Consider the following 23,094-nt stretch of genomic DNA (forward strand, 5'->3'; position numbering starts at 1 on the left):
AGCATTAATGGTGTGGGTTGAATTCCTACACTCGCTGAAATTATAATGATTGGCCTGCCTACTTGCCCTCTCCCCAGGGGGTGGACTCTTATGTTAAGCTCACTACCAGTTGTCTCTGTCTTATGAGACAGTGAGACTATGGTGACTTTGTTTATCACCAAGTTTCCAATCTACCTGCAAAACCGATGCTTCTTGTTGCTGGAAACACTTTTGAAATTTTTCTGCACTCTCTCTAATGTATCACATCCTTCTTTAAGAATGGCACTTGGAATCGGATGCAGTACTCCAAATGAGACCGAGCCAGTGGTCTACACAAGTTTATCGTAACTTCCTTGTCTTTATACTCAATGCCCTCATTAATAAACTTTGAAAGTTTGTATTTACTCTGCACATGCATCCTGTCACTGTCACTAACCCTGATGGAGGGTGTGTATAAGATGTGAGCTAGTTTATTTACCTACAAGAAAAGTTCCAATCTCAAATGTCCACCATTTGATACAGACCATAAACAAGCTAGGAATTGCCACACGTATAAAGTTGCCCCATTCCTGTAGGCAGTCAGTGGACCAACTGTACAAAAGAAACAAGGAGATTACTAACACACTGGAAAGAAAGTAAGAGAGAATCATTCATGACATCTAGCTCAGTGTTGAAATTGGCTGTGGATTTACTGCTGTGTTTTTGCCACCTTACATTTCATCCTTTTCCCTTCCCTACTCCCATCCCCCCTCCCCCACTGTGCTGTATACCTCGCCACTAATTAGATATTGTCCATTTCACATCATGATTGCGTGGTGGCTCAGTGGTTAGCACTGCTGCCTCATGGTACCAGGGTCCTGGGTTTGAATCCAGCCTCAGGTGATTAGCTGTGTGGAGTTTGCATTTCTCTCCTATGACAATGTGGAGTTGCCCCAGTTTTCTCCCACAGTCCAAAGATGCACAGGTTAAGTGGATTGAACATGGGGAATGCAGGGTTACAAGGATAGGGTTGGGGATGGGATGCCCTTCGAAGGGTTGGTGTGGACACAATGGGCTGACGGGCCTGCTTCCACACAGAGGGATGTTATGACCCAAGTGTAAGTGACCTTACCTGCCCAGCTTTGAACATGCAACCTTTTCCATCGAATGTATCCAAGCAGGAGAAAAGCTTGACAGTACTGAGAAGCAACATTGGCAGCAGCCGAGCCCCTGGAAAACAACAAGTTTGCAAATACAAGGGCAGTTTCAAATAGAACATAGAACATAGCATAGTACAGCACAGAACAGGCCCTTCAGCCCACGATGTTGTGCCGACCATTGATCCTCATGTATGCACCCTCAAATTTCTGAGACCATATGCATGTCCAGCAGTCTCTCAAATGTCCCCAATGACCTTGCTTCCACAACTGCTGCTGGCAACGCATTCCATGCTCTCACAACTCTCTGTGTAAAGAACCCGCCTCTGACATCCCCTCAATACTTTCCTCCAACCAGCTTAAAACTATGACCCCTCGTGTTAGCCATTTCTGCCCTGGGAAATAGTCTCTGGCTATCGACTCTATCTATGCCTCTCATTATCTTGTATACCTCAATTAGGTCCCCTCTTCTCCTCCTTTTCTCCAATGAAAAAAGTCCGAGCTCAGTCAACCTCTCTTCATAAGATAGGCCTTCCAGTCCAGGCAGCATCCTGGTAAACCTCCTCTGAACCCTCTCCAAAGCATCCACATCTTTCCTATAATAGGGCGACCAGAACTGGATGCAGTATTCCAAGTGCGGTCTAACCAAAGTTTTATAGAGCTGCAACAAGATCTCACGACTCTTAAACTCAATCCCCCTGTTAATGAAAGCCAAAACACCATATGCTTTCTTAACAACCCTGTCCACTTGGGTGGCCATTTTGAGGGATCTATGTACCTGCACACCAAGATCCCTCTGTTCCTCCACACTGCCAAGAATCCTATCCTTAATCCTGTACTCAGCTTTCAAATTCGACCTTCCAAAATGCATCACCTCGCATTTATCCAGGTTGAACTCCATCTGCCACCTCTCAGCCCATCTCTGCATCCTGTCAATGTCCCGCTGCAGCCTACAATAGCCGTCTATACTGTCAACAACACCTCCAACCTTTGTGTCGTCTGCAAACTTGCTGACCCATCCTTCAATCCTCTCATCCAAGTCATTAATAAAAATTACAAACAGTAGAGGCCCAAGGACAGAGCCCTGTGGAACACCACTCACCACAGACTTCCAGGCAGAATATTTTCCTTCTACTACCACTCGCTGTCTTCTGTTGGCCAGCCAATTCTGTATCCAGACAGCTATGTTCCCCTGTATCCCATTCCTCCGACCTTCTGAATGAGCCTACCATGGGGATAATTATCAAATGCCTTGCTAAAGTCCATATACACCACATCCACAGCTCGACCCTCATCAACTTTTCTAGTCACATCCTCAAAGAACTCGATAAGGTTTGTGAGGCATGATCTGCCCTTCACAAAGCCGTGTTGACTGCATTTAATCAAGCCATGCTCTTCCAGATGGCCTTAAATCCTATCCCTCAGAATCCTTTCTAACACCTTGCAGACGACAGACGTGAGACTTCCTGGTCTGTAATTGCCGGGGATTTCCCTATTTCCTTTCTTGAAGAGAGGAATTACATTTGCCTCTCTCCAGTCCTCAGGTACGACTCCAGTGGAGAGCGAGAATGCAAAGATCTTTGCAAGTGGCGAAGCAATCGCATTTCTCATTTCCCAAAGCAGCCGAGGACAAATCTGGTCCAGGCCTGATGACTTGTCAATCTTAATGTTTGACAAAATAATTCTGGAAACGTGTTCAATGGCAATATCAATAATAAGTTTTTCAAAGAGTTTAATAATTGCTTGCGACTTACAGCACTCCCAGCGTCAGCACGTGGAGGAAGAGGTAATCGATGACAGCATTGAAGATGTTGGTGATGAAACCAACAAACACCTGAGGCATGATGATCCCCTGAGGTGGGAACAAAGCAATAGAGTCATTCCTGGCATTGTCTGTCAATAAACCAACAGGGTGTGTGGCATGGTGCCACTGTAGAGGATTGTAGTGATGGTAATGAGGTCAGCCAGGTGGACCTCATAGAATAGGAGTTCCCTGATTGGGGCAATGAACCTGGTCCAATCAGGGAGCCCTGGCTGACAGGTAGAAACAGGTGCGTCCGAGGTCCTGCTCACTCTAGGTTCCAGCTCTGAGGCAGCTGGATCAGTGTTAAGGACTCTCCATGTTTAAATAAAGGGTGACTTATATATGGTCTTGGGTAGTATATGTGGAACAATCCATCTTCCGCAACTACACTGGCCCCACCCCCCACCTTTTCCTCCGCTACATCGATGACTGTATCGGCGCCGCCTCGTGCTCCCACGAGGAGGTTGAACAGTTCATCCACTGCACCAACACCTTCCACCCCGACCTCAAATTCACCTGGACAGTCTCAGATTTCTCCCTCCCCTTTCTCAACCTTTCTATTTCTATCTCAGGCGACTGAATCAACACGGACATCTACTACAAACCGACCGACTCCCACAGCTACCTGGACTACACCTCCTCCCATCCTGCCCCCTGTAAAAACGCCATCCCATTCTCCCAATTCCTTCGACTCCACCGCATCTGCTCCCAGGAGGACCAGTTCCAAAAACGCACAACCCAGATGGCCTCCTTCTTCAAGGACCGCAATTTCCCCCCCGACGTGGTCGACGATGCCCTCCACCTCATCTCTTCCACTTCCCGCTCCTCCGCCCTTGAGCCCCGCCCCTCCAACCGCCACCAGGTCAGAACCCCACTGGTCCTCACCTACCACCCCACCAACCTCCATATACAGCGGATCATCCGCCGTCATTTCTGCCACCTCCAAACAGACCCCACCACCAAGGATATATTTCCCTCCCCTCCCCTATCAGCATTCCGTAAAGACCACTCCCTCCGTGACTCCCTCGTCAGATCCACACCCCCCACCAACCCAACCTCCACTCCCGGCACCTTCCCCTGCAACCGCAGGAGGTGCAAGACCTGCGCCCACACCTCCCCCCTCACCTCCCTCCAAGGCCCCAAAGGAAACTTCCATATCCGCCACAGATTCACCTGCACCTCCACACACATCATCTATTGCATCCTCTGCACCCGATGTGGCCTCCTCTATATTGGGGAGACAGGCTGGCTACTTGCGGAGCGTTTCAGAGAACACCTCTGTGACACCCGGACCAACCAACCCAACCACCCCGTAGCTCAACATTTCAATTCCCCCTCCCACTCCACCAAGGATATGCAGGTCTTTGGACTCTTCCATCGTCAGACCACAACAAAACGACGGTTGGAGGAAGAACGCCTCATCTTCCGCCTAGGAACCCTCCAACCACAAGGGATGAACTCGGATTTCACCAGTTTCCTCATTTCCCCTCCCCCCACCCGGTCTCAGTCAAATCCATCGAATTCAGCACCGCCTTCCTAACCTGCAATCTTCTTCCCGACCTCTCCGCCCCCACCCCAGTCTGACCTTTCACCCTCACCTTGACCTCTTTCCACCTATCACATTTCCGACGCCCCTCCCCCAAGTCCCTCCTCCCTACCTTTTATCTTAGCCTGCTGGACAAACTTTCCTCATTCCTGAAGAAGGGCTTATGCCCGAAACGTCGATTCTCCTGTTCCCTGGATGCTGCCTGACCTGCTGCGCTTTTCCAGCAACACATTTCCAGCTCTGATCTCCAGCATCTGCAGTCCTCACTTTCTCCTCCTTGGGTAGTCTTGCAGAACAGCGACATCTAGGGGTTCAGGCACATAATTCTTCGTAGTTTGCATCACATGGAGACAGGGTGGTTAAGGAGGTGATTAACACACTTGCCTTCATTGCTCAGCCCTTTGAGTATAGGAGCTGGAACATCATGTTATGGTTGTACAGGACGTTGGTGAGACCTGTTTTGGAGTACTGTGTGCCGTTCTGGTGACCCTGTTATAGGAAGGATATTATCAAGCTGGAGAGGATCCAGAAAAGATTTACCAGGATCTTGTCTGGAATGGAGGCTTTTGGACTTCTTTCAGTGGAGTGTAGAAAGTTGAGGGTGACCTTGTATATGAAGGGCATAGATAAGGTGAATGGCAGGTGTCTTTTCTCTCTTGTAGGAGATTGCAAGATTAGGTGACATGTTTTTAAAGGGTTAAGATAAAGATTTAATAAAGAAAACAGGGATAACTTTTTTACACAGAGAGTGTTTTGTGTGTGAATTGAACTTGCAGAGCAAGTGGTGGATGCCGGTCCAGTTACAACATTTAAAAGATATTTGGGTAAGAACATGAATAGGAAACATTTGGAGGGATATGTGCCAAGCACAGGAAGGTAAAAGCAGTTTCGTTTGGAATAATGGTCAACATGTACTGGTTGGACTGAAGGATCTGTTTCTGTACTATATGACTCTATGACTCAATGATTGAAGTGTCCAACGTTGACAAGACTCATTCCAATTTCTCACCCAACATATTTTCAGCAGGTCATCTCCTCACCAACATCCATGACTTCAGCAACTAAATAAAATCACCTGAGAGATGGTGAAGAGGGAAATGAAACAGAAACAGAAATTATTGGAGAAGCTCAGCAGGACTGAAAGCATCTTTGGACAGAAATGTTCTGAAGAGGGGTCACTCTTTTAATAATGTTTTCTCTCCATGGATGCTGCCAGATCTGCTGCATTTGTACAACAATTCCTGTCCTTGTTTTAGATTTTCAGCATCAGCTGTCATTTGTTTTATTGAGATGGAAATTATTGTGGTTTGGTTCTGTGATGGAGTTGCTCCTTTAACAAGGTTATGTTACCCTTGTTTTATTTTCAGTGGGGTCATAAATGCAGAGTTGCCGAGAGGTCTGGCTTTGACGGGTTTTAGTGCCACTTTGATTATAGCTAACAGATATTGCCTCAGGCAAAAAGCTTTTTAGTTTAAGAAAAAAACACGTGTATAGTGAAAGGGGAGTGACCACTTCTCCCAGCTCAGCTTTTCTCTGGTTGAGTTTGGTTTTTAGCAGTCTGGCTGTTCCTTGAAAGCAGGAGGTTTGAGGCTGCTGATCCAAGAAAGAGCTCCATGGAAGAAGGTGTTCCATGCTGCCATCTCTCTCTCTCACTCTCTCTTCTATAAGACCCGATGTTTGATTTTACCCTTTGTGCCAAGGGGTATTTATGGGGATTGTTGCAGGAATTTGGAAAGTTAGGATAATCTGTTGGGTTTTGGATAGGATAAGTTATTCTAAAATCTGTTCTCTTTTGTTTATGCTTCATTTGGTAATCTTGCAAATAAATTCTGTTTTGTTTAAAACTAAGTGGCTTGACCAGCTGCATCCCTCCTGGAATATCCACTCTAGATTCATAGTCATAGAGTCATAGAGATATACAGCATGGACCCTGCTTAAAACAACTAACAAAGTTAGGGTCTGGGCTACTTTCTTGAAATGTTTAGAGGTGTTCTGGCCTGGTCCACAACAGTTCCTTCAAATTAAGAAACAAATTACTTTTAATTAGATGCAAAGAGTTGAGGTGAACTGCATTGACATAGTTAAGGTGAAGCTAGAGATGACACACACAGGAGAAAGGAATTAAATGATATGTTGATCAGTGAGATGGAAAACAATGGGAGAAGGAGCACAAGCACCAGTATGGATCTATTGGGCAGAATGGCCTGTTTCTGTGCTGTTAATACTTTGTATTCATGACAACCCTTCCAAATTAGTTCCTGAAATATTATGAATCTTCTCTCTGTTTCCAATTGACTGTCAGTGTAAGGAATGTGAAACTGATAACTCCCAATGATATCATGCTGTAATTATGAATGAATCTCACACGCAGTGACTTAACCTGGTTCTGTCGGTATTTGCTCTCCAATTCATAAAGACCTGCTGCCTGGAAAATAATCAGCGGACGTTAATACAGCAATCATTATTGAAACAGAAAATAAAGCTACATTTCAATCAGACTTGTGATTCGGATTTTTAAGGATTGTGTAATGGGATGGCAATGCTATTGGATCTTTCTTAATTTATCATCCCATTCTAATCATGCTTGAGAGGGCAGTGGTAACCACCTACTACCTACTCAGCAGTGCACGTGGATTATGTTCAACACGACTACTGGCTTTTCACACAGGTTCTGTATGAGCCAAGCTACCTTGAACTTGAAATATCCAAGGTCTATACTCATAGGCTAGTTCTACCTAACCTAGACATCCCAGGATACAATGGCCAATCCACCTAACCTGCACACCTTTGGATAGTGGGTAGAAAACCATGCAGACACAGGGAGAATATGCAAACTCCAGACAATCAGTCACCCAAGGCTTGGATCGAATCCAGGATCCTGAAGCTGTGAGCAGCAACGCCATCCATCCTGAGAAGGGATGTTCTTCCTCCAGAGGCAGTGCAATGCGGATTTACAAGATTAATTCCAAGGATGATGGGACTGACATATGAGGAGAGGTTGAATCGGTTAGGATGATATTCGCTGGAGTTTAGAAGAATGAGGGGAGAATCACATGGAGGTCTGTAAAATCCAATCAGGAGTGGACAGGGACGATGCGGGAAGGATGTTCACAATGACCAGGAAGTCCAGAACCAGGGTCATACAGCGGTGAATCTCTGGAATTCACTGCCACCGAAGGCTGTCGAAGCCAGGTCATTGAGTGCATTTAAGACTGAGATTGATAGGTTCTTGAGCATCAAAGGGATCAAGGCTTTTGGGGAGAAAACAGGAGATTAGGGTTGAGAAACCTATCGGCCATGATTGAATGGTGGGGCAGACTCAATGGGCTGAATGGCCTAACTTCTGCTCCTATGTCTTATGGTCTTATGGTTTTACCAGCCTAAGGATATGGGATGAATTATTTAGAACTCAGATGAGGAGAAATATCTTCATCCAGAGAATGGTGATTTCAAGAAGGGGTTAGGTCCCACACGTGGGGATCAAAGAATCTGGGGGATTAGCAGGAACAGGCGATTGAGTTGGATAATCAGCCACGATCACAATGATTGGCAGAGCACGCTCAAAGGGCTGAATGGCATCCTGCCGTTTCTATGTTTCTGCCTTAATCTGCACACTCTCTGCCCTGTCAGATGCACAGAAGAGCTCCAAAGGCACTAATTTGAAGATCAATTGACTTTTCTTCCTTCCAGGCCAATGTTTCTTGGTGAACCAATATCGAAAAAGCCAATTACCTGGTGATTTATTGCTTTGCTGTTTTGTGGGAGCTTGCTGTGTGCACATTCACTGCAGAGCTTCCTATCTTACAACAATGACTGTAGTTCTAAAATGCTTCAGTGAGGAGTGCTTTAGAAATCATGAGGTATTGAAAGGTGCAATATAAATACGATTCTCTCCTGTGAGTTTTAAAGGGTTCCCTAAACATCTCATTAATTAAATGAACAAGTTTTACTGTCACTGAATCAACTAGGATGGCTGAAGATTGGGCAGGACTGGAGGAGGTACGGTGAAATACTGTTATCATCCTCAGTAATGTTGTGTGAGAAACGTGTGACAACCAGTTTCCCAAGATGGAAGGTCTCACACATGTGAGGCACTTGAGTGAGGAATGATTTGGAGATGCCGGTGTTGGACTGGGGTGTACAAAGTTAAAGATCACACAACACCAGGTTATAGTCCAACAGGTTTAATAGGAAGCACACTAGCTTTCGGAGCGACGCTCCTTCATCAGGTGGTAGTGGAGGGCTGAATCCTAACACACAGAATTTATAGCAAAAATTTGCAGTGTGATGTAACTGAAATTATACATTGAAAAATTGAATGCTTGAATCAATTTATTTTCTAAAGAATCAAACAAGCAGCAATTCTGACATTGAGACCAAATTTGTATCAAAGATGTGAGCTTCAATCTCGGGATAGTTCAGTCTCAGTTCCTCAGTCTTGTGTTCAGTCACTCACACACACTCAGCCATTAACTCATTGGCTGGTCTTCTGTCTTTTATTCAAATTCCATTTTTTTCTTTCGCTTTTGTAATAGAAAAAAACATATAATTCTCACTTGGCTACCGCAGGAGACTGTTTCAAAGCCAACAGGATGTGCTCGGTGTTGATGAAGAGAGCCCAGCAGGGGAAGCAGGCGATCAGGAGAATGAGAATCCCTCTTTGGAGAATCATTCCAATTCGCTTCAGATTCTTACTGCCGTACGTCTGGAAATCAGGACAAAGACTTGGTATTGTGAAGATCCCATCTGACCAACACTGTAACAATCAGGTCCCAGAGTGAAATTAGGCTCGATGGATTTAAGTTTTATTCGTGCAAATTGGTAACCATGATGATCAGCCATTGCACATGTTCACATGAGGCTGTGAGTGTACTTTTAACAAAAGAACACAAGTTTATTATATAAAAGAAAGGGTATATCTATGCATTTGGAAAGATTGGATAAACCAGAAAAACAATTGAAGATTTAACACATTTTCCCATCAATTTTCTTCACAGACACTCAATCCCCAGGGAAGTATCACTTCTGTATTCGTTCCTTAATTTCTTAACTCATCCGGTCAAAAATGTTTCCTTTCAGCATCTATACATTCACCAGATGGGATTCTCCCCATTACGCTCTCTGCCTGAGTTACAAGACCTGGGTTAATTCACTGGCTTTTCATCACTGACTTCTAAGAAATGATAGGGGTTTTTCCTATGCTCTTGAATTGCTAAAACATTGTACAAAGAACAAAGAAAATTTACGCCCAGGAACAGGCCCTTCGGCCATCCAAGCCTGAGCCAATCCAAATGTACTCTCTAAACCTGTCGGTCAATTCCTAAGCATCTGTATCCCTCTGCCCCCCACCTACTCATGCATCTGTCCAGATGCATCTTAAATGAATCTACTGTGCCTGCCTCTACCACCTCTGCTGGCAACGCTTTCCAAACGCCCACCACCCTCTGTGTGAAATACTTGCCGCGTGTATCCCTCTTAAACTTTCCACCTCTCACCTTGAAAGCGTGACCTCTTGTTATTGAATCCTTCGCACTGGGAAAAAGCTTGTCTCTATCCACCCTGTCTATACCCTTCATGATTTTGTAAACCTCAATCAGGTCTCCCCTCAATCTCCTTTTTTCTAGTGAAAATAAACCTAACCTACTCAACCTCTCTTCATAGCTAGCACCTTCCATACCAGGCAACATCCTCTTAAACCTTCTCTGCACCCTTTCCACAGCGTCCACATCCTTTTGGTAATGTGGCAACCAGAACTATACACAGTATTCTAAATGCAGCCGAACTAATGTCTTGTACAATTTTAATATGACTTGCCAGCTCTTATACTCAATACCCGGTCCAATGAAGGCAAGCATCCTATATGCCTTCTTGACCACTCTACCCACCTGTGCAGCAACCTTCAGGGTACAATGGACCTGCACACCCAGATCTCTCTGCCCATCAACTTTTCTCAAGGCTATTCCGTTCATTGTATAATTCGGTCTAGAATTAGTTCAGCCGTAATGCATCACCTCACATTTGTCTGGATAGATATCCATCTGCCACTTTTCTGCCCAACTCTCCAGTCTATCTATATCCTCCTGTATTCTTTGACAGTCTCTATGCTTTCTGCTATTCCACGAATCTTCGTGTCATCTGCAAACTTGCTGATCATACCAACAGGGCACTCTTCCAGGTCATTTATGTATATTACAAACAACAGTGGCCCCAACACTGACCCCTGTGGAACACCACTGGTCACCTTTCTCCATTTCGAGAAACTCCCTTCAACTACTACTCTCTGCCTCCTGTTGCTCAACCAGTTCTTTATCCACCTAGCTAGAACACCCTGTGACTTCACCTTCTCCAATCAGTCTACCATGGGGAACCTTATCAAACGCCTTACTAAAGTCCATGTATATGACATCCACAGCCCTTCCTTCATCTATCAACTTGGTCACTTCCTCAAAGAACTCTATTAACTTGGTACGGCATGATCTTCCCTGCACAAAACCATGTTGCCTATCACTGATAAGCCCATTCTTTTCTAAATATAAATAGACCCTATCCCTCAGTACCCTCTCCAGCAACTTCCCCACCACCGACATCAGGCTCACTGGTCTGTAGTTACCCAGAATATCCCTACTACCCTTCTTATACAGGGAGACAACATGAACAACCTTCCAGTCCTCTGGCACCTCACCTGTATTTAAGGATGCCATAAAGATATGTGTCAGGACCCCAGCTATTTCCTCTCTCGCCTCCCTCAGCAACCTGGGATAGATCCCATCTGGTCTTGGGGATTTGATCACCTTAATAACCTCTAGCCTACCCATACATCTTCCCTACTTATGCCAATGTGATCCAGACTAATCAAGCTTCTATCTCTAATCTCAAGATTCATGTCCCTCTCCTCCGTGAACACTGATGCAAAGTAATCATTCAGAATCTCACCCATTCCTTCACTCTTTTGTAAGATGGGGGTAATTCCAGCCCTAATCTCTTGAACTACTAAAACATTGTAAGTCTTCTTTCCCCGCTCTACAAAAAGTCAAACTGTGTTTCTGCTGGTCCAGGTTTGTTCCTCCTGAGCTGAACCTGCTTGTATCTTCTGGCCTCTCTTTCTGCAAATCCTAAGAGCTCACTTTAGTAATGAGTTCAGCAACGAATTCAGCAGGTGACTTGTCTCATTGTTTAGCTCAAGTCACATGATTTTGTGGAATGGCTGCTTCACCCAATGCTAAACCAACCTTCCTGACTCGTAAAATAAAGTCACCTTTTACACAGAATGAAAAACCAAAAACCCATTGACCTTACTTTATTACCAACGTTCACAACTAATAATCTTAATCACATTATTGATGGCTGTATCACATTCAAGAGCAGCATGGCCTCATGGGAGTCTTTGAATCTGAGAGCCATGACGTTCTACAGTGTACCCCTTCAAACTGGCTGCTATCACAAGCTTTCACCAGGTGGCTCAGTGGTTGGTACTGCTGCCTCTTAGCCCCAGACAGCCTGGTTCAATTCTACTCTCTGGTGGCTGTCGCTACAGAGTTTGTAAATTCTCCCTGTGTCTGTGTACATTCCCTCGCACAAATCCAAAGATACACAGGTTAGTTAGGTAGATTGGCTGTGCTAAATTCCCCGCTGTGTGCAGGCTGGGTGGGTTAGCCATGGGTATATAGGGTTATAGGGATGGGGGATGCTCTTTGGAGGGTTGTTGTTGGCTGAATGGACTGCTTCCACACAGTAGGTGATCCATCTTTGTTTTAAGAGAGTCCAAGGGATATACTGTGGACAAGTTGAGTGACTGCTGAAGATCATACCTGAGCTGCTCAGGTTTGCTGTTCATTACTGTTTGCTCGGGATCAGACTCAATGCCAGAAGAAGGGATTCTTCATGAGGAAGACAGGGTTTTGAAAATGCCTGAGCTTGATGGACATATATACTGAGTACATTACAGAGACAATTTGTGAGATGAGCTTCAACTGTATCTGCCATTTCATCGATAATTTATCAACTTACCTGTAAATATATGCTTAACCATTGCTGATTCAAGGTTTGAAAGTATATAAAGATTTTCTAATTAACCTGTTCCACCCCCTGGAGCTGGCAGGATGTGAACCTGATCCATAGCCAAGATAGCATTTCGTGTTTACTTTGTTCGACTCTGGTAAAAGTACTTTTGTTTGTTTAAATCGTTGACCCTCATGGCTTCATTCTTTCAGTAAATAACTCAGAGTCTGTTATTCTTTCATTAAAAGAAACAGTTCCTGGACTTGACCGAGATCAGAACACGCTCAGTAAAGGTGCAGCTCATGTTTAAGTGTCATATCGCAAACTGAGCTTCATTGGGCCAGTCTGAATATTCTGCAGGGCCATTAGAGGGTAGGATGGTTCACTGGTATGTAATTGGCTGTTCACACAACCTCCCAACATGAACTTTGCTTCCAACCTCTTGTTTTGCAGAATCAGTTTCAGAATCAGTTTCTCCTTCGGCAAATCACTGCAGCCTCAGACCTGGCTGAGATCACATCATCAAGACTGACTAGGAATTATATTGAATACTTCCCCAGTTTAGATTACATTACATTACATTACATTACATTACATTACATTACAGTGTGGAAACAGGCCCTTCGGCCCAACAAGTCCACACCGACCCGCCGAAGCGAAACCCACCCATACCCCTACATTTACCCCTTACCTGACACTACGGGCAATTTAGCATGGCCAATTCTGACCCTGCACATCTTTTGGACTGTGGGAGGAAACCGGAGCACCCGGAGGAAACCCACGCAGACACAGGGAGAACGTGCAAACTCCACACAGTCAGTCGCCTGAGGCGGGAATTGAACCCGGGTCTCAGGCACTGTGAGGCAGCAGTGCTAACCACTGTGCCACAGTTCATGAGCTGAAATCTGCACCCTTCCCAAGGCCAGTTATGGGGAGATGTATTCTTCTCTGTTAATGACAAAGTATTATTGACTCCATGATGAGGACATTGTTGCCTGCAGTTAGCTGACCCTCCCTGAGATATGAGTGTCACACGCTGTAGACAACCCGACAGCTATAGAGAAACCCGATATAGTTGTGATCTGTACAAAACAAATAGAAAGGGACCTTTAGCAATGTGTCACCAGTAGGCTAAAACTAACTGAAAGATAGATTCTTTTGTAAATAAATAAAACAATTGAGAATTCCCTTTTATGTTTTCACTCTTCATTCTTTTCCCTATCTTTTAATCAGTGACCATCAGACATTTTGGATTTTACTGTCCAACCGTCTCCTGGCCGCTCTACAATCTTTCCAGCTCCATAAACTGGGTGACATCGGAAAATCAGTTCTGAAGGAAAGCTGTTTCGCGCACCAAGTGTTAGCTCTGTCACTGTCTCCATGAATACCCCCAAAGCTGCTGAGTTTCTCCAGCACTCTCTGCTTTTATCTCTGAACCCTGGCACCTGCAGTATTTGGCTTTTCCTTCAGGGTTTGCAGCCACGTCTCTTCCAAATGTGCACACCTTTTTGAAGTTTTGTTCTTTGATGGGATTTTTTCATTTTAATTATTTCATTTGTTCACCTTCATTGCTCTCTATCATCTTCCTAATCTTGGATAAAATGTTTGCTCAAACATTCACAGCCTTGTCTGATTCCTCATTGACTGTCCCTGGCTCAGCCTTATCCTGCACAATTCCCAAATGAAGTCCCATCCTTTATCTATCGAACTCACCCAGGACTCTTCCAACAATCCTCAGACAACTGCTCCCACCGCATCCTGTGATCCACACTCAGTGCCATGCACCACCATTTGCACACTCCCAATTTTCCTCACCATTGGAACTGCCACACAGTATCTCAAAGCTGTCCCAGTCCCCAGTCACATTTCATTCTTCATTCCATTTAACACTCTAACAAGAAACGGTTTTCTCTTCCATTCAGATTTTAGGAATGAATTCAGACAGAACTTGAAACATTAGCTCTATCTCTCTACCAGATGCTGCCAGACCTGCTGAGTTTCTCCAGCACTTTCTATTTTAGTACAAAGCTCTCTGTTCTCTGTATCCTGACTCATACCAAGTCCTCTTCGTCCTTGATCTGTATGTTCATTGAACTACATTGGATTCTAACCCACCCAGGCCTTCAATTTAGAATTAGAATATCGAACATAGAACATTCCAGCACAGTACAGGCCCTTCAGCCCTCGATGTTGCGCCGACCTGTGGAACCAATCTGAAGCCCAGCTAACCTACACAATTCCATTCTCGTCAATATGTCTATCCAAGGACCATTTAAATGTCCTTAAAGTTGGCGAGTCTACTACGGTTGAAAGCAGTGCGTTTCACACTCCTACTACTCTCGGAGTAAAGAAACTACCTCTAACGTCTGACCTATATCTATCACCCCTCAATTTAAAGCAATGTTCCCTTGTGCTAGCCATTGTCATCCGAGGAAAAAGGCTCTCCCTGTCCACCCTATCTAACCCGCTGATTATTTTAGATGTCTCAATTAAGTTGCCTCTCAATCTTCTTCTCTCGAATGAAAACAGCCTCAAATCCCTTAGCCTTTCCTCATAAGACCTTCCCTCCATACCAGGTAACATCCTAGTTAATTTCCTCTGAATCCTTTCCAAAGCTTCCACATCCTTCCTACAATGCGGTGACCAGAACTGTACACAACACGCCGAATGTAGCCGCATCAGAGTTTTATACAGCTGCAGAATGATCTCATGGTTCCAAAACTCAATCCCTCTACCAGTAAAACCTAACACACTGTATGCCTTCTTAACAACCCTATCAACCTGGGTGGTAACTTTCAAGGAACTATGTATCTGGACACCAAGATCTCTCTGCTCATCTACACTACCAAGAGTCTTAACATTAGCCCAGTACTTTGCATTCCTGTTACTCCTTCCAAAGTGAATCACCTCATTTTTCCACATTAAATTCCATTTGCCATCTCTCAGCCCAGCTCTGCAGCTTATCTATGTCCCTCTGTAACCTACAACATCCTTCGTCACTATCCACTGACCTTAGTGTCATCCACAAATTCTACTGACCTTAGTGTCATCCACAAATTTACTAACCCATCCCTCTCTGCCCTCGTCCAGGTCATTTATATAAATGACAAACAACAGTGGATCCAAAACAGATCCTTGCCATACTAGTAACTGAACTCTCGGATTAACATTTCCCATCAACCACCACCCTCTGTCTCCTTTCAATTAGCCAACTTCTGATCCAAACCACTAAATCACCCACAATCCCATGCCTCCATATTTTGTGCAATAACCTACCATGGGGAACCTTATCAAACGCCTTACTGAAATCCATACACACCACATCAACCACTTTACCTCATCCACCTGTTTGGTCACCTTCTCAAAGAACTCAATAAAGTTTGTGTTGACTATCCCTAATAAACTATTCCTTTCCAAATGATTATAAATCCTATCTCTTATAACCGTTTCCAACACTTTAGATTAGATTACTTACAGTGTGGAAACAGGCCCTTCGGCCCAACAAGTCCACACAGACCCGCCGAAGCGCAACCCACCCATACCCCTACATTTACCCCTTATTACCTATCACTAAGGGGAATTTAGCATGGCCAATTCACCTAACCTGCACATCTTTGGACTGTGGGAGGAAACCGGAGCACCCGGAGGAAACCCACGCAGACACGGGGAGAACGTGCAAACTCCACACAGTCAGTCGCCTGAGTCGGGAATTGAACCCGGGTCTCTGGCGCTGTGAGGCAGCAGTGCTTACCACTGTGCCACCGTGCCGCCAACAATTAAATCAAGACTCACTGTTCTATAATTACCAGGGTTATCTCTACTCCCCTTCTTGAACAAGGGAACAACATTGTTATCCTCTAGTCTTCTGGCACTATTCATGTTGAGAAAGCTGACATGAAGATCAAAGCCAAAGGCTCAGCAATCACCTACCTGGCTTCCCAGAGAATCCTAGGATTAATCCCATCCGGCCCAGGGAACTTATCTATTTTAAAATTTTCCAGAATTGCTAACGCCTCCTCCTTGTGAACCTTAACCCCATCTAGTCTCGTAGTCTGTATCTCAGTATTCTCCTCGACAACATTGTCTTTTTCTCGTGTTAATACTGACAAAAAATATTCAGTTACCACTTCCCCCATCTCCTCTGACTCCACAGACAACTTCCCACTACTATGCTTGATCAGCCCTAATCTTACTCTAGTCATTCTTTTATTCCTGATACAGCTATAGAATGCCTTAGGGTTTTCCTTGATTCCAACTGGCAATGGCTTCTCATGTCCCCTCCTGGCTCTTCTTAGCTCCCTCTTTTGGTCCTTCCTGGCTAACCTGTAACTCTCAAACACCCTAGCTGAGCTATCACATCTCATCCTAACATAGTTAAAAATCACACAATACCAGGTTATAGTCCAACAGGTTTAATTGGAAGCACACTAGCTTTCGCTCCGAAAGCTAGAGTGCTTCCAAATAAACCTGTTGGACTATAACCTGGGGTTGTGTGATTTTTAACTTTGTACACCCCAGTCCAACACCGGCATCTCCAAATCATCCTAACATAAGCTTTCTTCTTCCTCTTGAGGAGAGATTCAACTTCCTTCATAAATCACGGCTCCTGTGCTCGACAACTTCCTACCTGCCTGAGGGGTACATACTTCCCAAGGACACACAGTATCTGGTCCTTGAATAAGCTCCATATTTCAAATTTGCTCATCCTCTGCAGTTTCCTTCCCCATTCTATGCATTCTAAATTTTGCATAATCGCATCATAATTGCCTTTCTCCCAGCTATAGCTCCCGCCCTTCAGGATAGACCTATCCCTTTCCATCACAAAGTTTATGGGGTGGCATGGTGGCTCAGTGGTTAGCACTGCTGCCTCACAGCACCAGAGACCCAGGTTCGATCACAGCCTCGGGTGACTGTCAGTGTGGAGTTTGCACATCCTCCCAGCGTCTGTGTGGGTTTCCTCCGGGTGCTCCGGTTTCCTCCCACATTCCAAAAATGTGCAAGTTAGGTGAATTGGCCATGCTCAATCGCCCATAGTATTAGGTGCATTAGTCAGGGGTAAGTATAGAGTAGGGGAATGGGTCAGGGTGGGTTGTTCTTCAGAGGGTCAGTGTGGACTTGTTGGACAGAAAGGCCTATTTCCATACGGTAGGGAATCTAATCTAAACATAACCGAATCGTGGTCACTATCACCAAAGTGCTCACCTACCTCCAAAGCTAACACCTGGCAGAGTTCATTACCCAGTACCAAATCCAGAGTGGCCTCGCCCTTTGTTGGCTGGTCTACATACTGTGTCAGGAAACCCTCCTGCACACAATGGACAGAATCTGACTCAAGTAAAGTACTTGAACCATAGTATTCCCAGTCATTATTTGGAAAGTTAAACTCCACCAGAAAAGCTATCCTGTTACTCTCACTCCTATTGAGAATCATCTTTGATGCTTATCTTTATTTTTAAATGCCATCATCAACCTGAAGTTCCCTTCCTCTGGAAGGAATTCCATCATTCCCACAGCCTGAGTTCCTCCAATTCTGGTTGGTGCTGTGAATCCCACTTAATTAACCCACCAATGACAACCCTAACCCTAACCCTAACCTTAACGCTAAAGCTAACCCTAACCCTAACTTTAATCCTAATCCTAACTTTAATCCTAATCCTAACCGTAATCCTAATCCGAACCCTAACCCTAACGCTAACCCAAACCCTAACCCAATCCTAACCCTAACCCGAACTCTAACCCTAATGCTAACACTGACCCTAACCCTAACTCTAACTCTAACTCTAACCCTAACCCTAACCCTAACCCTAACCCTAACCCTAACCCTAACTCTAACTCTAACCCTCAGGAATTTGAACCCTAAATCTCTCTTCCTTTGGGATCACTTCTGCAAAACTACTTCAATGACCAAATGTTTGGGAACCTATCCAACAGCTTCCTTCTTTGCCTTGGTGCCATCTTGTTTGTGTCTGTTAATGACCCGGTAAGGTTCCTTGGGAGGTGTTGGTGTGTTAAAGCTGCTCTATAATGAAAGCTGGTGTTATTATTGGTAACATTCCAAGACCCTCCCCAGCCGCTGAGTGCCTGATACAAGTGACCAGTGACTCCCGTGTCGGCCAAGTGACTGCCAGAGGGTGATCTCCCCATGTAGGGCATTAAGACGGAGCCCAATCTCGCCCTCACCCAATGTCCCCCACACCCATGGGACTTCCAGAATGGCTCATGGAGAATGGTGATGAGCTGGAATGCCGAGCTGATGTTCCTGGTCTTTAGCCTGGGGGGGGGCACTGAAGCAGCTGCTGGGCTCCAGTTGCCCTTCCATTGAGAGCAGCAGGTAGAGACCAGACTTTTTCACAAGAAGCAGTTCATCAGCTGGTAACGGCACTGAGCTTGGCACTGATAGGAAGCAATGCAATTTCATCACTATTTTATACAGGAGATATTAGGATCAATAAATGTGCACATTCTCAACACAAAACTTACCGCTATGGCAAGACTGACAGCGCCCAATGCAATTTTTCCCAAATGTCCACAGAACATAGAGTTGACGATATTTATGAGAACTGTCACCATCTGTGACAAAACCTGCAAAAGGAAAACGAATGAGAAATAACATGCACCGGTCAGTTAATTTTGATCAAACCCTTAATTATTAAAATAATCAATCAAATTACACTGATACTACCTCATACTGAAAGCAATTGTCTTTTTTCTCAACCCTAAAGGATAATGTGGTTTTCAAACAATTTCATTGAAGTTTTCAAGATTGTGCAGAAAAAGTTAAAAAGGTGATCCAGGTAAAAAATTCACTGTGTTTGAAGATTCAAATATTGGGAGACATAAAGTGAACATAAACTGGGCTGAATCTAACTTTCTTTGGCTCAGTTCTTACTGAGTTTCCTGGAGGGTTTCTTTCCTGACAAAGGCTCCTGATGATGGTCTTCTGACCGAAATGTTGATTCTCCTGCTCCTCGGATGCTGCCTGACCTGCTGTGCTTTTCCAGCGCCACACTCTTGACTCATGAATGACCTGCCCCTGTCAGGCCTACGTCTAGTTCCCCTGTTTTTCTTGAAAGGCCTCACAGCTCCCAGGATGCAGTGTGAGATTGACATGTTGTACAGTAAGATGTGTGTCCCCTTGACTGAGGGCTGCTGACCAGCAAGAACCAGCTACAGGGAGAGACTGAACAGGCTGGGGCTGTTTTCCCCGTGCATCGAAGGCTGAGGGGTGACCTTATAGAAGTTCATAAAATCATGAGGGGCATGGATAGAGTGAATAGACACGATCTTTTCCCTGGGGTGGACGAGTCCAAAACAAGACGGCAAACGTTTAAGGTGAGAAGGGAAAAATTTAAAAGTAACCTAAAGAATGTTTTCAATCACATGGTGGTGTGTGTATGGAATGAGCTGCCAGAGCAAGTAGTGGAGGCTGGTACAATGACAACATTTAAAAGGCATCTGGATGGGTATATGAATAGGAAGGGTTTAGAGGAATAGGGGCCACGTGCGGGCAAATGGGAATAGGTCAGATTAGATTTCTCATTGGCATGGATGAGTTGGACCAAAGGATCTGTTTCTGTGCTGCACATCTCTATGACTCAATGACAGCTGCCTGATTGTAGGGTATGGCTGGGGAAGGTAGAGGAGGGTGTCTGTCTGTGTGTGCCATGTCCTTGCTGCAGCTTTGCAATTGGTGTGCCCTGCAATGCGTAATACCTCAAGGTATAGGAGTATCATTTGGCCCATCAACCCTCCTCTGCTATTCCATAATGGCTAATATGTTTCTCAACCGTATTCTCCTGTCTCCTCCCTGTAACCTTTGAACCCCTTACCAATCAAGAATCTATCCATCTCTGTCTTAAATACACTCAATGACACATATTTTCTTTTCCTGAATTCAAATTTCACCATCTACTGCAGTGGGATACACACTCACATTGCCGAACGTTAGCCTAGGTCACAAGGCCAGAATGCCATTGCCAGCCCAGAATGACACACTGCCCATCAGGGAATTGAACTCCAGTCACCCAAGTGACACTAACCACTACACTAACGAGGAAGTTGCAGACCTGTAATCCCTAAGCTTCCTACAAGTGGACAGGTGTGGTGCCGTGAGGATCCAGAGGAGTTGGCAATTATCAGGGTGCCAATGTCTGTGGGCAAGGCTGGGTGGAGCTGGTGCCTGTGGATGGTTAGACACTGTCATGTGGTGACCACATTGAGAGCTCTTTGAGGCCAGAGGCAAGCTGATAGTCACCCAGTTTCTTCACCAACTTTCACATCAAGAATTCTCAGTGACTAATTTGCTCGTAGTGGGTGGTTGGACAGGAGGCTGCATATTAATGGGGCAAGATGCCAAGTTAATAGTTTTATTTATTCATTCACAGCATAGGAGCTGGCAGTTGTAAGTTGTCACAGGAACATATTTCTTTTTGAATCAGTCATGGGATAAGGACATCATAGGCTAGGCCAGCGTTTATTACCCAGAGTCAACCACATCGCTCTGGGGATGGGCTCACATGTAGAACCAGGCCAGAATAGCAGCTTCTTCCCCTCAACAACATTGGGCTTTTCCAGCCATTGGAAAACTCGGTGAAAGAAGCTCTTTGGTCGGCCGGAAACTTGTTGGTCTTCCAGAGCAAGGAGTTGACGCTGACCGAGTGTTGCAGACTGACACGTTCCAAGGTCAAGGAGCACGTGCTGAGGGACATACTAAAGTCCTGCACAAGTAAGAGATGCCTTTGGTTGTTTGTTGGATAGAGTCAAACCCCAATGTTTGTTTATTTTCTTCATATTGCACAGAACCAAACTGCCTTAGTGACTACATATATATATATATGTGTGTATACATAGAGATATTTTTATGAATGAAGTTAGAAAAGGTTTCATGATCATCGTCAGACGCTTAAGCACAGACATTTTTGTAAAAGTCAAATTCAAATGCCGCCATCTATAGGATTGAAACCTGATCCAGCAGATCACTACCTGGGTCTCTGGATTTATTGGTCCAGAGATAGTACCGTTACACCATCACCTGCCCACGTAAGCAAGCACCAATCCCCATTAACAGGCTACCAATGAGAATTTTGTCTTGACAATAGAACTTAATTTAAAGATGCAACAAGTTGTTCCAAACATTAAGATGGGTTTCTCAAGCAGTTCCGTCACATTAGCCCAAGATGCTCAAGTCTTTTCAAGATTCCACCCATGGTCTTTGAATTAATACAACAAAGAGAAGTTGAAGAATTTCCTGTTGTGGCTGGGGAGCTGTGTAATACATCTGTGAACATAGCTAAGGATTTCCGAAATGGGTTCAATAAAATTAATGGGTTCAAAGAAAGGAGTTTATATTTGTGCTCAGACAGGATAGCTGCATAAATGAATTGAAAAGGATCATATAAATGGGCAGTGAAGGGTATTACAGAAATGAGCTAATTGAAAGCAGTAGTGTTGGGGGAGGTGATGGTGTAATGTTAATGTTACTGCGTGAGTAACACAGTTTCCAAATCCCATCATGGCAGATGGTGGATTTGTTGTTTAAAATCTGGCCTAATCAAACCACAGTCAGTTGTCATAGAAACCTTTTTGGTTCACCAATGTCCTTTCGGGAAAACCTGCCATTCTTACCTGGTCTGGCCTACATGAGACTCCAGACCCAGAGCAATACAGAACACTCTTGACTGCCCTGTGGGCAATATGGGATGGGTAACAACAGCTGGACTGACCAGATTCCATGGATGAAAAAACCAACACGGTTGGCAGGTAATGAAATACTAGGAGAAACTGAGGACTGCAGATGCTGGAGATCAGAGTCAGGAGTGTGGTGCTGGAAAAGCACAGCCAGTCAGGCAGCATCCAAGGAGCAGAGGGGCCCCACATTCCTAATGGTCAAAACGTTGATTCTCCTGCTCCTTAGATACTGCCTGACTGGCTGTGACATAATGAAATATTTACCAGGAGTGGCATAGTGGCTCAGTGGTTAGCACTACTACATCACAGCACCAGGGACTTGTTTTCAATTCAACCCTTGGGTGACTGTCTGTGTGCAGTTTGCACATTCTCCAAGTGTCTATGTGGGTTTCCTCCCACAGTCCAAAGGTGTGCAGGCTGGGTGGACTGGCCATGGAGAAATGCAGGGTTACAGGGATATGGTAGTGGGGATCTGGGTACGAAACTCTGTGGAGAGTCAGTGTGGATTAGATGGCCTGATCCCATGCTGTAGGGATCCTATGGTTCTAGGAGAGTGCAGCATATGGCAATGATGGCAAGGGTCTGCTGATGCAGTGGCAGTGTCCCTACCTCTGAGTGAGGAAGGTTTGGGTTCAATATCCGCTGCTACAGAGATGCGGAATAGTACATCTTGTTATGGACCAGGCCTGGCCTTTCAAAACATTTCAAGACAGTAGCCCAGACCCTAACTTTGCTAGTTGCTTTAAGCAGGTGTAGAGTGGATATTCCAGGAGTGATGCAGTTGGTCAAACCACTTACTTTTAAACAAGACAGTATTTACTTACAAGATTACCGAATGAATCATAAACAACAGCAAATAGAATACCGAACAACTTACCCCTGTCTGAAAACCCAACAGACTATCCCAAATTAATGATGCTGTTCCAAATACTTGCAACAATCCC

General features: G+C 44.8%; 1 pseudogene; it reads right to left on the reverse strand.

Moving 5' to 3' along the window:
- The window catches only part of LOC148141858 (multidrug and toxin extrusion protein 1-like), a 47,379-nt pseudogene that overhangs the window by 23,722 nt on the left and 563 nt on the right, over window positions 1-23,094 (reverse strand).

Source organism: Chiloscyllium plagiosum, unplaced genomic scaffold (assembly GCF_037043375.1).
Source record: "Chiloscyllium plagiosum isolate Xiang-an unplaced genomic scaffold, Cpla_swu_hap1 HiC_scaffold_31, whole genome shotgun sequence".
NCBI classification, from domain to species: Eukaryota; Metazoa; Chordata; class Chondrichthyes; order Orectolobiformes; family Hemiscylliidae; genus Chiloscyllium; species Chiloscyllium plagiosum.